The sequence below is a fragment of the Peromyscus leucopus genome, chromosome 14 (assembly GCF_004664715.2).
Source record: "Peromyscus leucopus breed LL Stock chromosome 14, UCI_PerLeu_2.1, whole genome shotgun sequence".
Lineage (NCBI taxonomy): Eukaryota > Metazoa > Chordata > Mammalia > Rodentia > Cricetidae > Peromyscus > Peromyscus leucopus.
In genome coordinates, this window is record NC_051075.1 from 19,218,102 (window position 1) to 19,231,615 (window position 13,514).

Consider the following 13,514-nt stretch of genomic DNA (forward strand, 5'->3'; position numbering starts at 1 on the left):
ACTCTGCTTCTAAGAGTGATTGGCATCCTGATTTTGATGACTCTTCCTTAAAATAATATTGCGTTGCATTTTTGTTCCCAGTGTGTTGGAAACAGCTGTATTTTCACCATCTTGTTTCAATACATTGAAACACTTAAGATATAAAGCAAATTTTCCTGTCTGTTCTACTGAGAAAATCCACCAGGTAAGAAAAAATGAAGATGAGAAGAGAACCATTCGCCTTCTGGAGGCTAACGATGCCTCGTCCGGCAACAGAAGTGGGACCTCCAAGAGGCTGCAACTGGTAGTACAAGGAAAAGAAGACTGTTTTGTGTGGTCCTTGTGCCACTGTAGATAGCTTAGATTGTATTTAAGTGTCTCAGAATAACTGCAGTAGCTTGAATTTTTTTTTTTTACCTCTTTTCATCTTTAAGCTTCCTCTCACTGAGAATTTAGCTGTTTTGTAGAAGAGATATTATTAGTTGTCATGTTGGAGGTGAAATATTTTAAAATTTGAAACTATCCTTGTAGCTTAGATATTATACTTAAATATGCACGATCATGGCAAGTGATCTGACCTCACGTTCCAGGAATTCCATAGCTGAAGTGGATTTATCACTTGTGCTGTTTATTTTCATGACAAGTTAAACTTGTAACACAACAAAAGTAAAATATAAAGTCTTAGAGTGGTGGCCTGTTTTTCAATGTCTCTATAAAGTATGTCAGGAAGAGAGCATGGGTATTACTGTTCCTGATAAAACTCTTTAAACAAACCAGGTTTTCAGTTCAGTCCTATGACTTCCATGTCTATATCAATTCAATTAATTGGACGAAAATAATTTTACTCCTAAGCATCTAGTTGTTTACATTGTTTTTCTATAATGTTTGGAGGTGCCCTCCTTTAGGTTGACAGATCATGATGGATGGCAAAAATGTCCTTAAAGGTATAAGTCAAAAATGTATTAAAATGCAGATAATATAATAGTTCTAAACATAAAATGAAAATAAGAAGCCCAATCATAACCATCTTTAACTACACTATTTATATGTGTCACCTTTTGAAATCATTTTTCTCTCTTTGAATTTTGATGACCACCCAGTTCTAGATTATTTGTGACTTAACTTTTTTCTATGAATACCTAGAGATAGTCCCAGAAGTCAGGATATAAAAAAAACTGAGTACAGAGGTATAATTAGCCTGATCTTCTAGGAAGTGAACCCGTTTTCGAAATTTAAAACACACATATTTTTCTTTTGAATAAAGAAAGATAGAGACTGTGTTCACAGAGACTCTTTTCTTTCCCATGGATAAGGTTTGTTTCCTTAATCATTCCCTTTTTCTCTTGTCTCAAAATTTGTCATTATTTCCAACATAACAGCAAACATTTTAGAAATTAAGTTACTGTTTTTTATTCAGGCTCAATGCAATTAATATGATCTATTAATTTAAAGGATCCTTACCACTCGTACTTTTTGAGTAGCAAATATCAAAGTATCAACCACAGGTGATGCTGGAGATTTAAGAATGTCAAAGAGTACGGATTTTGTGAACAACCTTTTTTCCCCCAGAATCCACAAGAATCAAAAAGAGCCACAGGAGTAATAGGTAACTTGTCATACCCCTTTCCAAAAACATGATGAAAAGCAGTGAAAAGTCCCTACCTCTCAAGATTTTGAAACCACTGAAGCAATGCCATCTCCACATTCAAGTGTTAGAAGGGCCCACCTTAAGTGTAGCATACCCAGGCTGATACTCAGCTTCAGACAGGACCAGTGTAAGGTGCCACTCATCTGGCCACCATCTTTGGGAGGCTGCCAGGGCTTCTGCTTTGACTTCTTGGTGTCTTCTGTGAAGGAAGCCAATTAAGATCACAAGATAGAGGCTGGTAATAATAAACTTCTAATGATGCTCCTGACTAGAAAAGAGGTAATTAAAATGTGAATACAGATGACCCCAGCTTCTGTCAGTTCAGTGTAGTTATTACTGTGACAATGTCCATGTTTTGTTTTTTCAAAAGGACTTAATGGTGTAACTAATTTAATACAGAAAGGATTGCTTTAAAAATGCACGTTAGTTTTTGGTTTTGCTGTCGCCCTAATAGAATTCAGACAACTTCTGCCTCTTAAATAGTCAATAGTCATCATTTTGGTGATTTCTCTGGAATATCCCCCATCTCCCCACTCAAGAATTCCCTGTCTGTGTTACAGGTGCAGCCCCAACAAGGGCTCTTTGGTTGTTGTATTTCCCTATGACTATGTCTTGGCATCCTCTTGGGCTTCGTGAAAGCTAAGACTGTTTTGAAAAGAAGACAATTAATTAGAGAGCAAAAGAAACCAGCCCTCTTATCACTTGATCTGGTCATGGACATAAGTGCTTCACACTTTTCTGATCCTCTACCCTGCTGCCCAAAGCTTTTCTGTTCACCTGCTCTCCTTGGCTCATCAATTTTCTGTGGGCCGGTTTAGTTCCTTTAAGCCTGTCCACTGAGAGGTGGTGATAGCTCTCAGAGAAAAAGGAGAAACAGAAACAGAAACAGAATGCTGCTCAGGACCTTTATCTTCATCACACTGTTTGTTTTTGCATTGATGTCTGTAATAAAACAAAGAGGATTTAATCGTGTTAAACAAAAGCCCATTGGTACCCAGAGGAAACTCATTTAACTCTACTCCAAGTCCGGGAGTTTCAGGTTTCTTGTCTTCCTCTTTGCTGATCCACCAGGCTGAGTTTCTTACCTGGGGCTTAAAATTGTGAGGTGTGAAACTCTTCTTTTGTTTTGACAGGTGCTCTTTGCTAAACATCAGCCTAGCCTTCCGTGGTGATAATACACTGAAGGAGAAAAAACTTCAGAGAAGCTAATGACTTAGTTACTCAAGTTCTGCTTTAATGGGTTTTATTAGCTTCCCTTCTCAGAGTTCTTTAGTATAAAGTGGGAAAACAAATTGGGCTGATGGAAAGAGAGTGTGAAAAGATAGTAGCTAAGAGAAGGCCCAGGAACTATTTCCATCACGGAATGCCAGGAAGGAAGGAAAGGTGGGGGAAATCGGTCTGAAACAGCATCTTGATAGAGGAGTGAACTGGCAGAGGCAGCCCTTTAGGACATACTTGAGGGAAGAAAACAAAAGAAGGACCAACTTGGAATTTGGCCAATGAGTCCTAGACAAGAGTCTCACTTTAGATTACAGCCCCTGTCAGGAGACTGGGGAGATGATGAACTGATAGAACACCTCTCATTACTTCAGGAAAGGGGCTCCTGTGATTGGGAGAGAAACCCAGAGTTTCCCATCAGTGGCTTGAACATACCTTGTCTCATCACTCCCTTAGAGTGGTTACAGAAAGGCCTTCCTGAATTGAAGGAACTATGGCCTTGATGATCTTTACTTGGTATTGTAATTCTCCCTGTGCTTCTCACCTTGACCTCTTCTTGCCTTGGGCTCCCTCTACAGAGGAGAAAAATGTCCTCCTGAGAAACACTGGGGGCTAGAAGGAGCTCCAGAGTAAAAAAAAAAAAAAGGCTGAATCAAGGCTGGGTGAGGCATCCCACCATAGAGGATAGGTTCCAAAGAGCCAGCTAATGCTCCAGGGACAGGTCCTAGTCCACTATTAGAGGCCCTACAAACAGATCAAGCTACACAACTGTCACATGCAGAGGGAACTAGGTCGGTCTTATTCAGGCTCTTCAGTTGTAAGTCTAGAGTCTATGAGCTCTTTAGTTGTAAGTCTAGAGTCTATAAGCTCTCATGAGTTTGGGTCAGCTGTCTCTGTGGGTTTCCCCATCATGATCTTGACCTGTCTTGTTCATATAATCCCTCTTCCCACTCTTCCACCAGAAATGAAGGAGGAGTTGATTGGGGGGGGGGAGAGATAGAAGGGAGGTGAGGGGAGGGAATGGGAGGAGATGAGGGAAACTGTGGTTGGTATGTAAAATAAGTTTAAAAATCAATAAAAATAAATACATAAATTTTAAAAACAGTTGAACCATGTTTCCAAGAGGTGAAAAGAGGGAGCTGTTTTGAATATTGTCATCAACCCAGAGAGATCCAGTGTTTCTCAACAGCCAACAGAAAAGTTACCCTGCAAATCAGATGGTGCAGTGGGTAAAGACACCTGCCCCAAACTTGAAAATCTGAGTCCCATCCCTGGAGCTCATATAGTGGAAGAAGAAAACCAACTCCTACAAGTTGTCCTCTGACCTCTACAAAACATGTTGTGAAAATAAGCACTCTCTCACATATGCACATGGAAACTCATGCTCATGCATACACGAACTCTGTCACACAGCATAAATAGAAGATAGATAGATGGATAGATAGATGATAGATAGATAGATAGATAGATAGATAGATAGATAGATAGATGATAGATAGATATAGATAGATAGATAGATAGATAGATAGATAGATAGATAGATAGATAGATAAATAGATAGATGATATAATGCATTAAATAAATTTGAAATGAAAAAAGTGCTATCTCTTTTTTACTTTGACTTTATATACTCTGTAAAAGCCATCTTTTCTTAGGCACCAGTGAGAGAAATAAGTATGGGTTTCTCCCATATAAAGTTTAGTAGTTAAGTTCCCAGGAACTTATCAGAGAGGAGGCAGAGATGTCCAGTTTACCCAAATGATTCTGAGATGAAGCTGCTTATATTGCAAATTCTTTCTTTTACATGTATACACAGTAACAACAGGAGGATAGCAGTTATAACTAATATAGAATGCTCCCAATACTCTTTAAGTTGTAATGTTTGCCATTATTATTTGAAATTCTATAATCTTCTTAGAGTTGTGCATTAATACACTGAGCTGAGCTACCTGTCTGTGTATTTCATACTCCAAGCACTGACTGCTGGCTTCCCAGAGGTTTCAAGGAAGCCAGTTACTTCCTTCTTCAGAAAGGGCTTTGCCTTTAACACCATTGAATCGCCTCAGAAAACCATTCTAATTTCTGCCCCCACCCCACCCCTTATATTCCTAAAACAATTAATTGGACTGCTTGGTCTTTCTATATTCTCAGTCATGGTCTTAACACAAATGAAGGTTTCTATCTAATTGCAGTGTGAAGTCTAGAAGAATTAATCCTAGAGAGATTGGCCTAGGAGTCAAAGGGGAAGAAAAAAAGGACTCTGCATTTCCTTTGTGTATCTACTACTCTTCACAACTTGGTCACACTTTCTTTCTCCTGCACTGGAAGCAGGTAGCCTTGGTGCCTCCCTCTAGATGCCTAGCTGCTGTTTGGGCTTGGGTGCCTTGAAAGGCAGACTCTTGATGCCTCCTCATGCCTGGAGTTTCCAGCTCAGAGAAGAAAAGAGCCATGGAACCTAAGAAGTTCTTACACAAAGGTCGATTTGTTTATTATGATTTATTTAAATGCTAACTTTAAAATGACATCTTTATAAAACATAAGGACCATTTCTTCAGAGATTGAGGCAGATGAGAAAACATAGGTTGAAAAAAGAACCTAGCATTAGTCTACTTTTTCAGAGGTAAGTAAATCTTAGGCGAATTGCAAATCTGTTTGATTTCTTAAGTTAAATGACTGGAATTAAGAAAAGGAGACAAAGGAAACAATAAATAAGAAAAAGTGGAAGCCCCAATTTCTTCCTTGCTGGTAATATACTTACCAGTGAGGTTCTGTTTATTCATGATCTTGACATAATGTCCTGTATTTACCTTAAAAATAACTGTTTACGCATGATAGTAAAGGGGAATAGAGCATTCAAATATCAATTACCTAACTGGAAAAATTCAAATCCATTATGGCAAGCAGCTCCCACACAAACTTAACACTGAACTTTTCAGTTTCAGTTGTTAAAAAGATCCCAACGATGTAACCCCTCTGGCAATGAAGCATTTAATTTAGAGCAGTATTGTTTCTCTAAAGTCCTTTCCTTTGACATTAAAATATATGAATTGATTCATTTTATGCCTTTCAATGTAATCATGTTTTATAGCTTTTTTTTTTTTCATGGAGACATGGTTTCATTGTGCTGATTAGAGCTGGTTGAGTATTTAAAGAAGGAAGAACAGTGAAGAAAAAAAATTGTAGTGTTTTCTCCCAAAATGAAAGTGATCTGATTAGAGAAGAGGTAGTCTGGTCTCTTGCTTTTTTGTTTGTTTGTTTTTTTACCTTGTATGTTCAGATACTAGAGCTCCCCACGCTTAGGCCTGACAGAAGGAGGCTGTGACATGTTAATGTAGGACACACAAATTATTTTGTTAGGCTGCCATCTGCTGGAGTCAGGAAACCAAGGACTTGAACATTAGAAGTTGCTTGATTCCCATAACTTTTTATCTTTTCTCATTTTGTTATAGTGTAGACTATTTTCAAGGGACCATGTGGTGTATAACTCCTGAGCAGCCCAGTAAGATAATATGAAATATAACTTTGTCTGTAACGTGGAAAAATGAAGATGAAAGTGGAGTTTTCACACTGGCTGTGGCCTCGTTCAGATCCTTTCGGGTTTTTAGTTTCTATGTTTTCCTTAACCTTTAAAACAAAATGCTGCTAAATCGTCCCTATCAGAAAAGCAAATCATTTTTACATTCATAATGATAAGAATTCCAACACGTAAAGGCTTTTTTATAAGTGCTAAACTCATTTTCTCTGTGATAGCTAAAATAGAGGCGCAGTTTGTTGTTTCTCACTAAAGCAAGTTCATCTGGATAGTTCTCACCATGCATGGTCAGTTTTGATGCTTTCTTCTTGGCTAATTCTGTAAGAGGTTAGGGAAAGTGACTACTCTCAGCCTTCTTTTTATCTTTATCACTCCCTAGTTGTGTGACCTTGAGTAAATGACTCTGCTCCCTTGAGCTTTCTCCTTATCTGTCAATTACTGATGATAGTCTTCCCATCATAGAGATATCAGGTTACCCTGAGTTTTAAACCCCTGTACAAAAGCCCTTGGAAGGTACTTGTAACGTGACAGATGCGCAGTACTAGTTAGATCGTTTGTTATAATTACTTCACTATATGTTGCTATAATAAAATACCTGAAACAGGCTAGCCTTGCTATTTATTTCATAGCTTCAGCTATTCAAAAGCCCAGGCGGGCACCAGCCTAGCTCCAGCAGGGACTCTCTTGGCTGCATCACATCATGGTGGGAACACAGACATGAGGTATTGCAAATGGCAAGCCCAAGAGAGACTGGGATTACACAGTTAATCCTAGGCATACAGCCATTTGATCTAAAGATTTCTCACTGGCCCCTACTTCTGAAAGTTTCTATTACCTTCCACATAGTTAGCCATGGGACTAAGCTTCCAAGATGTGAACCTTTTTTTTGGGGGGGGGGGCACACTCAGACCACAGTGTAATTATTGAAGAATGTAATAGAACACAGCTTGATATCAATTAGAGAATGTAGTTTTGTAGTAACTATGGAAATTCTTAATTTATTCCTAGTTTAAGGGATATATAATATGTACATATGTTTATAGTTAGGGGAAAAGGAACAGAATCATTATTTTCTTTCCCTTTGTGGTGGTTTGAATGGTAAATCCACCATAGACTCAGACATTGGCTACTTGATTCCCAGTTAGCGGCACCTTTTGAGGTGGCTTAGGAGGTATGGCCGTGTGAAGGAAGTAAACCATTGGAGGCAGGCGCTCAGAGCTTAGAGACGCACACCACTTATGGTTCTTTCTCTCTGCTTCATCCTTGTGGTTCAAGTTGTGAGCTTCATGCTCCTGCCTCCATGCCAAGAAGTGGTAGGGACTCAAAAGCTGGGTCTCACAACAAGGGAACCATTACTTTCTCTGCCTCTAGAAGCAGTAAGAAAGAGTAATTAGGAAAAAAAAAAAAAAAAAAAAAAAAAAAAAAAAAAAAAAAAAAACATGGGGAAGCTCCTTGACAGAAGCTTGACAGAATGACAGAAGTCTTACCCTTCCTCAAGAGTATTCAGCCAGCATACATTGTCTCTTTAAGAGACAGAGCATGGGAAATAATGAAGTTGGTCCCACCTCCCTTCTCCCTTTTGCTGTTTCTTTCCTGTACCTGAAGCCAGAGGATTAAGCTCACAGAACTTGACCTTCTGATACACATACTGAGGGCCAGCAGCAGCAGAGCAGGTCTGTAAAGACAAATGGAAAATGTCCAGCACCAATTCTGATTACAACTTTCAAATTACCACTATATTTTTGACTCTAATTTTCTTCTAAGTGCAGAATGTTCTTTCAAATAATTGACAGTTTCTGTGCTACACATTGGGTGACACCTGTTGGAAATCATGGTTTATTTTAATAAACCCATGTCCTTTCAACAAATATCAATGTTCTGCATATTTGGAGGCCCTTTGATATCAAAATTGGGCACTTGGCAGATCTAATATGAATGAATAAACTGATTCTACATTGTGCCTCTGACATTTACCTTAGGACTTTTTAAAGGGAGAAATATTTATAACTCTGTGAGTGGAAGAAGGACTGTCACTAATCATTTCCTTTGTGTCTGTGCCTCTCCTGGAACTGTTCAGATGCTGTCATGGCTTTGTGCTGTAGCACCTGACCTAAGTGGCCAGCCAGAAGAACTTCATATACAAACAGACCACAAGGTATTGAGGTCGTATGGAACTTTTGAGAAGCTAAATTTCATTTTACATGTGGAGTGGCAATCAGGAAAAACAAGATTTTTTTTATTATTATATTAACTATTGTTTCATAACAAAGTTCTTATGGCTTCATTGCCACACCCCTTTCCCTCAAACATCTTACTAGAATTTTGCTTGAGATGTCTTTAAGACGTGCATTCATAGGAATTCCTGTTTTTGTTCATTTGTAACTCAGATGGATATGTTTCCTAATAGGTAAATTAATTTCCATAGCAACTTAATACTTTCTAGCACCCTACTTTTTGCATGCTCTGCCACCAATAAATATTAAGCTAATCATGTGGTACTTAAGGCCAGTCATGTGTTCATGTTATAAGAGGGTCAACATGAGTGATTTCCTGCTAGGATTTCTAATAAAAAGTATTGTAATATGGTTATGATTCCTTTAAAAATAAAAATAACATAGATGAGTCCTTCCAAAAAGAGCGTGACACATATCAATTAAGGATCTCTGGCATGAAATCACTATCTGGTGGATAAGTAATACTCACATGAATGACAGAAGGCCCTGCAGGTCCACCCCTAGTGGTCTTCTGTGAACTTCAGCTACCTATTGCTTACAGTGCATACTACGTGTTAGACTTCTTTGGTGTGTTCTATACCAGCATCTCTAAGAGTTTCAATATGACGCATTTTAGTTATTTTTTAAATTCTTAAACACACACACACACACACACACACACACACACAGAGAGAGAGGGGGGGGGCTTTTTGAGAAAGGGTCTTTCTAAGTAGTCCTGGAACTCGCTATGTATATCAGACTCTAGGCTGGCCTTGAACTCACAGAGATCCATCTGCCTCTGTCTCCTGAGTGCTGGGATTAAAGGCATGTGCCATCATGCCTGGTTATTTTTTTTCTTATTCTTTCATATCAAAATAAACATGGGCTGCCTATAAATTTATCTTGCAACTAGTAATAAGAAAATGAATGCAATCTTTGCTTTTTGTTTGTGTTTGTTTTGTTTTTGTTTTTTCTTGGTGTATCAAATCCTGGAAGCAGAATTCATCCTGTCTTTTACTTCTATGCCTTCCACAAAGTCCCACTATCCTTATAGACATAGTAACCTTTCTTGGAGCACTGAGCTAAAAGACCCTGCTAGCAAAGTCCTTGTATATGGGGAGTAAGAGGACAACAAAGACCATAAATCCATTCTTCCAGGTCAAGAAAATCATGGTTCTTGCAGTGGAATGCAAAATTCTGTGCAATGAAATGGAACAAGCCACAGTTCTGGATTGGCACAGCATCCTCCTGCTTGCCTTGGTTCTTTATATTGCCCCTCCCAACTCCCCTTCTCTTCCATGCTACCTCACTTGTCCATCCGTCTCCCTTTCTCTCTTACATTTCCCTGATAATTCCAATTATTACAGATATTTCAGTGTTTTCTGAGGCTTGCAAATATTTCACCATTGATTTATTGCAAACTTTTAGACTCCCCTGCCGATTCTACCAGTACTATAGCAGAGCATGGTTTTTTCCAGGTCCAAGGACTTTCATCATTTAGCCTTTCATCAGTTTAGCCTTAATCCAGGCTCTGAGTCTTGCTGACCCTTTGTGGTTAAAAACAAAAACAAAAAAAAAACAAAACAAAACAAAAAAACTGGACTCCAGGGCAGCTTTTGACCCTTCTAGCTAGCTCCAGGGAAACTCCTAAGGTCCCAAGTTCATTGTAGTTAGACGTGAGAATCTTTAACATGAAATGCCTAGCCTGAACTCTGTCCTGTCCTGCTTTTATAGACTACTGAAAGTTGAAGTATCTCCATAAAGCTATTAAGGAGACATGAAGGATCAAGCAGACACTATTCTCCCACTTCCTTTCTATGGACACCCAATGCCTGGGGAATACACCAGAATAACAAACTACTTTACTATATGAAAAAAAAATACATTTAAATGGATACAGGATCAACTTTTCCAAAAATTTTGTGTCTATTGTGTTCCCAAGTTTCAAGTTCCCATGCTTTCTTGTGGAGTGTTCAACACCAATAGCTGTGACTATTTTTAGGCCAGAAAGATTGCCAGTGGCCTTGTCAGAGGAGTGCCAGGTGGTAATTGACCTCAGAGATTGGGCCACCAACATGCAGGGCACTAATGGGTGGATATCAGCTAAGCAAGGCCCCGAGGGCTTTGGCCCCAGAAAGTCCCTTGCTATTGCTGTACCTTTACATGTTTGCCTATGCCATTTTTCTCTTGTATCTGGCATGGTGTGAATGGGCATGGAGAGATCCCCACTGACATTAATGTAATGTTGATTATCTCATGGAAATATCCCATTCTACTGAGCATTTTTACCTGTGCATTATTATGAAGATGGTTTCCTCCTACGATGTACTGTTGAACTGAAACAATGATTGTATACAATAAGGATGTCTGCTTAAATAGAACTTTGATGATTGAGAGTTTTTAATAAATATAATAAAGGATTATGATAGAGGTTAGTTTAGTGGAAAAGTTAACATAGGTAAAGGTAGGATAACATGTTGCCCCTGCCTCTGATAAAGCAGAGGCTGTAGAGGATTTAAAAATAAAACAAGAAAGTGTCACACTGCTAGAACAAATGAGTTTCTATTGAGGAGCCATATAGACTGTGATTTAGGTTAACGGTTAAGAAAAACAATTGAGTCATGGAAGCCTAGCTAGCTCAAATTCATTTAATCTTAATGTTGGGAGATGTGTTCACAGGCTTTGGAGTGCATCATAGCTGAAACAATGCTTTGAAAATGACTTCAGGTTAGATTAACATGTTTTTGTTAAATAGCTTTAAGTTGAAAAACCCAAGAAGATAATGTAAAGTTTTAGAAAGGCAAATAGTTGAATGAGGGAATTGTTAAGATCAGGGAACAAGAACAAGCAGTCCAATTATTATTAGTTGACATGCCTTTCTTTCTAGGATTGATTGGTGACCAAGGAAGATGATTAATTCCTTGTACCCATTTCTACCCTCAGTTTTCTGATATACCAAAAAAAAAAAAAAAAAAAAAACTGTTAATGAGTGAGTATGCACCCTAAAGATTTAAAATAAAACTGACTGGTTCTTTTATTATATATAAACATTTAGATTTGTAATTTTCCTAGATTTCTTATAAGATTACCTTTTGAGATAATAATAAAATGATTGGTCCTTTCTTTGAAAATGCAAAATGCTGCCTGCCAGAAAAAAAAAATTGGCCAAGAAAAATACCTTGCTTGTTCACACTCTGTTAATCTATAACAAGTTGCTTCGGCATGAATGTATGTAGGTTCTTGGAACAACTTGTTTTTCACTTGTAATACATAAAATATTTAATCATGTAAAGAATATGGAAAACATGCTATTTTTACTTGTATTCAATGTAATCATTCACTTGAAAAATAGAATAACAATATTGCAATTTTTATAATGCTTTAACCATTCTAATGAGATACATAAGCTGTAAGGGAAAAAAGTAAGGACATAAGAGAAGGAAAACTCCAAAAAAGATGTGAAAGGAAAGTTAGAAAGAAAACATCAAGACAGACAGAAGGGAAACGTCAGAAGAATTGAGTAGAACAAGCAACCGTAAGAATAATAAAGTGAAGAACTAAGTTTGGGCCTTCAGAAAAGTTCTCACGTGTCTGTCTGTTTGTCCAGGTCCACGGGCTCCCTAGGCTCCCCATTCAGCCCTGTGCTGCTGAAGGCTGGTCCTCAGGGCAACAATACCTGGCATGTTCCCTGAAGTTAATTACCACCTGCTCCTCCTCTGACAGGGCAACTGGAAGCAGGTCATTTCTCAAGGGGTCCTGATTCTAGCCAAGACATTTGGTCACACGTAACAGAGATTCCAACCACAGAATTGAAATCATTTTCTAAAATGGCCACCATGGTAGAGCACAAGATCAAAAAAAGAAAAAGATAATAAAATTAAAGGTGGACTGCATCAAGAATCAAGACGGGATTGCTATTCAGAGGCTTTCCCTGAGAGAATCTGGAAGTGCTCTCTAATTTGAATTCTCTTCCTCTTTTTCATCTCTAAGTGGGTGTCTCCTTCTCCACTCTTGCTCTTTTACTTTCGTTGAGCTTAGGCATCCCTTACCTTTGCACTTTTGATAGCAGGACAAAGATGGACCCAACAAAGTGCTTGCCCTGTGACCTTAGTGAGCAGAGGAGACAGGAAGCAAAATACATTAAGGTAGTACCATGCTAGCTCTTACAAAATTGCAAATCACCTGGAAAAGAGCCTCAGATGATACTGACAGGATGGGGAATAAAGGTGCTGTGTGTTTATCTCCATTTGTTTGTTTGTTTGTTTGTTTGAGATAGAATTTCTCTGTGTAGCCCTAGCTATCTTAGAACTCACTCTTGAGAGCTGGGTTTAAAGGTGTACATCACCACTGCCCAGAGTTTGTCTTCATTTGTATGATCAGTTCTTTCAATAGATTTCAATGGAAAGATTATTTATGCTAAGGCTTGAAGGCAAATAATATTACACGGGAAAATATAGGAGTAGGCAAAATTCAGATTAAGATATTCCATAGGGCATCTCAGGAGAAACAGGGATTTCCATGATCTGTTTTGGTTTTAGAAATGTCATTTTAAGGGCAATGTGGGAAATAAGTTATAGTCAGGCAAGAATATAGATCAGGAAGTCTGGGATGCTGAGCAGTGATTGACCAATGAGAAACAAAAAAGCTCCAAATCTAGGAAACTAGGATGAAAGAAGAATGGAGGGGAAGATTCTGTGTTCCCACTTGTTGCCTCTGGTGACTGACTACAGAAATCACCAGATCATGGGTAGGCTTAGTAGGCTTATCTGATGAGTCATAGCCTTTGGCTGGCTCCCACATCTGGCAAGACTGGGTATCTTCTTTGTCTTCTTGATTTTACTATTCAGCCTTTCCTCTGCCTTCTCCATTATTTCCTTCTCAGAACTCATATGTCTCTGTATTTTTGTTCCAAGTTTATTTGGCT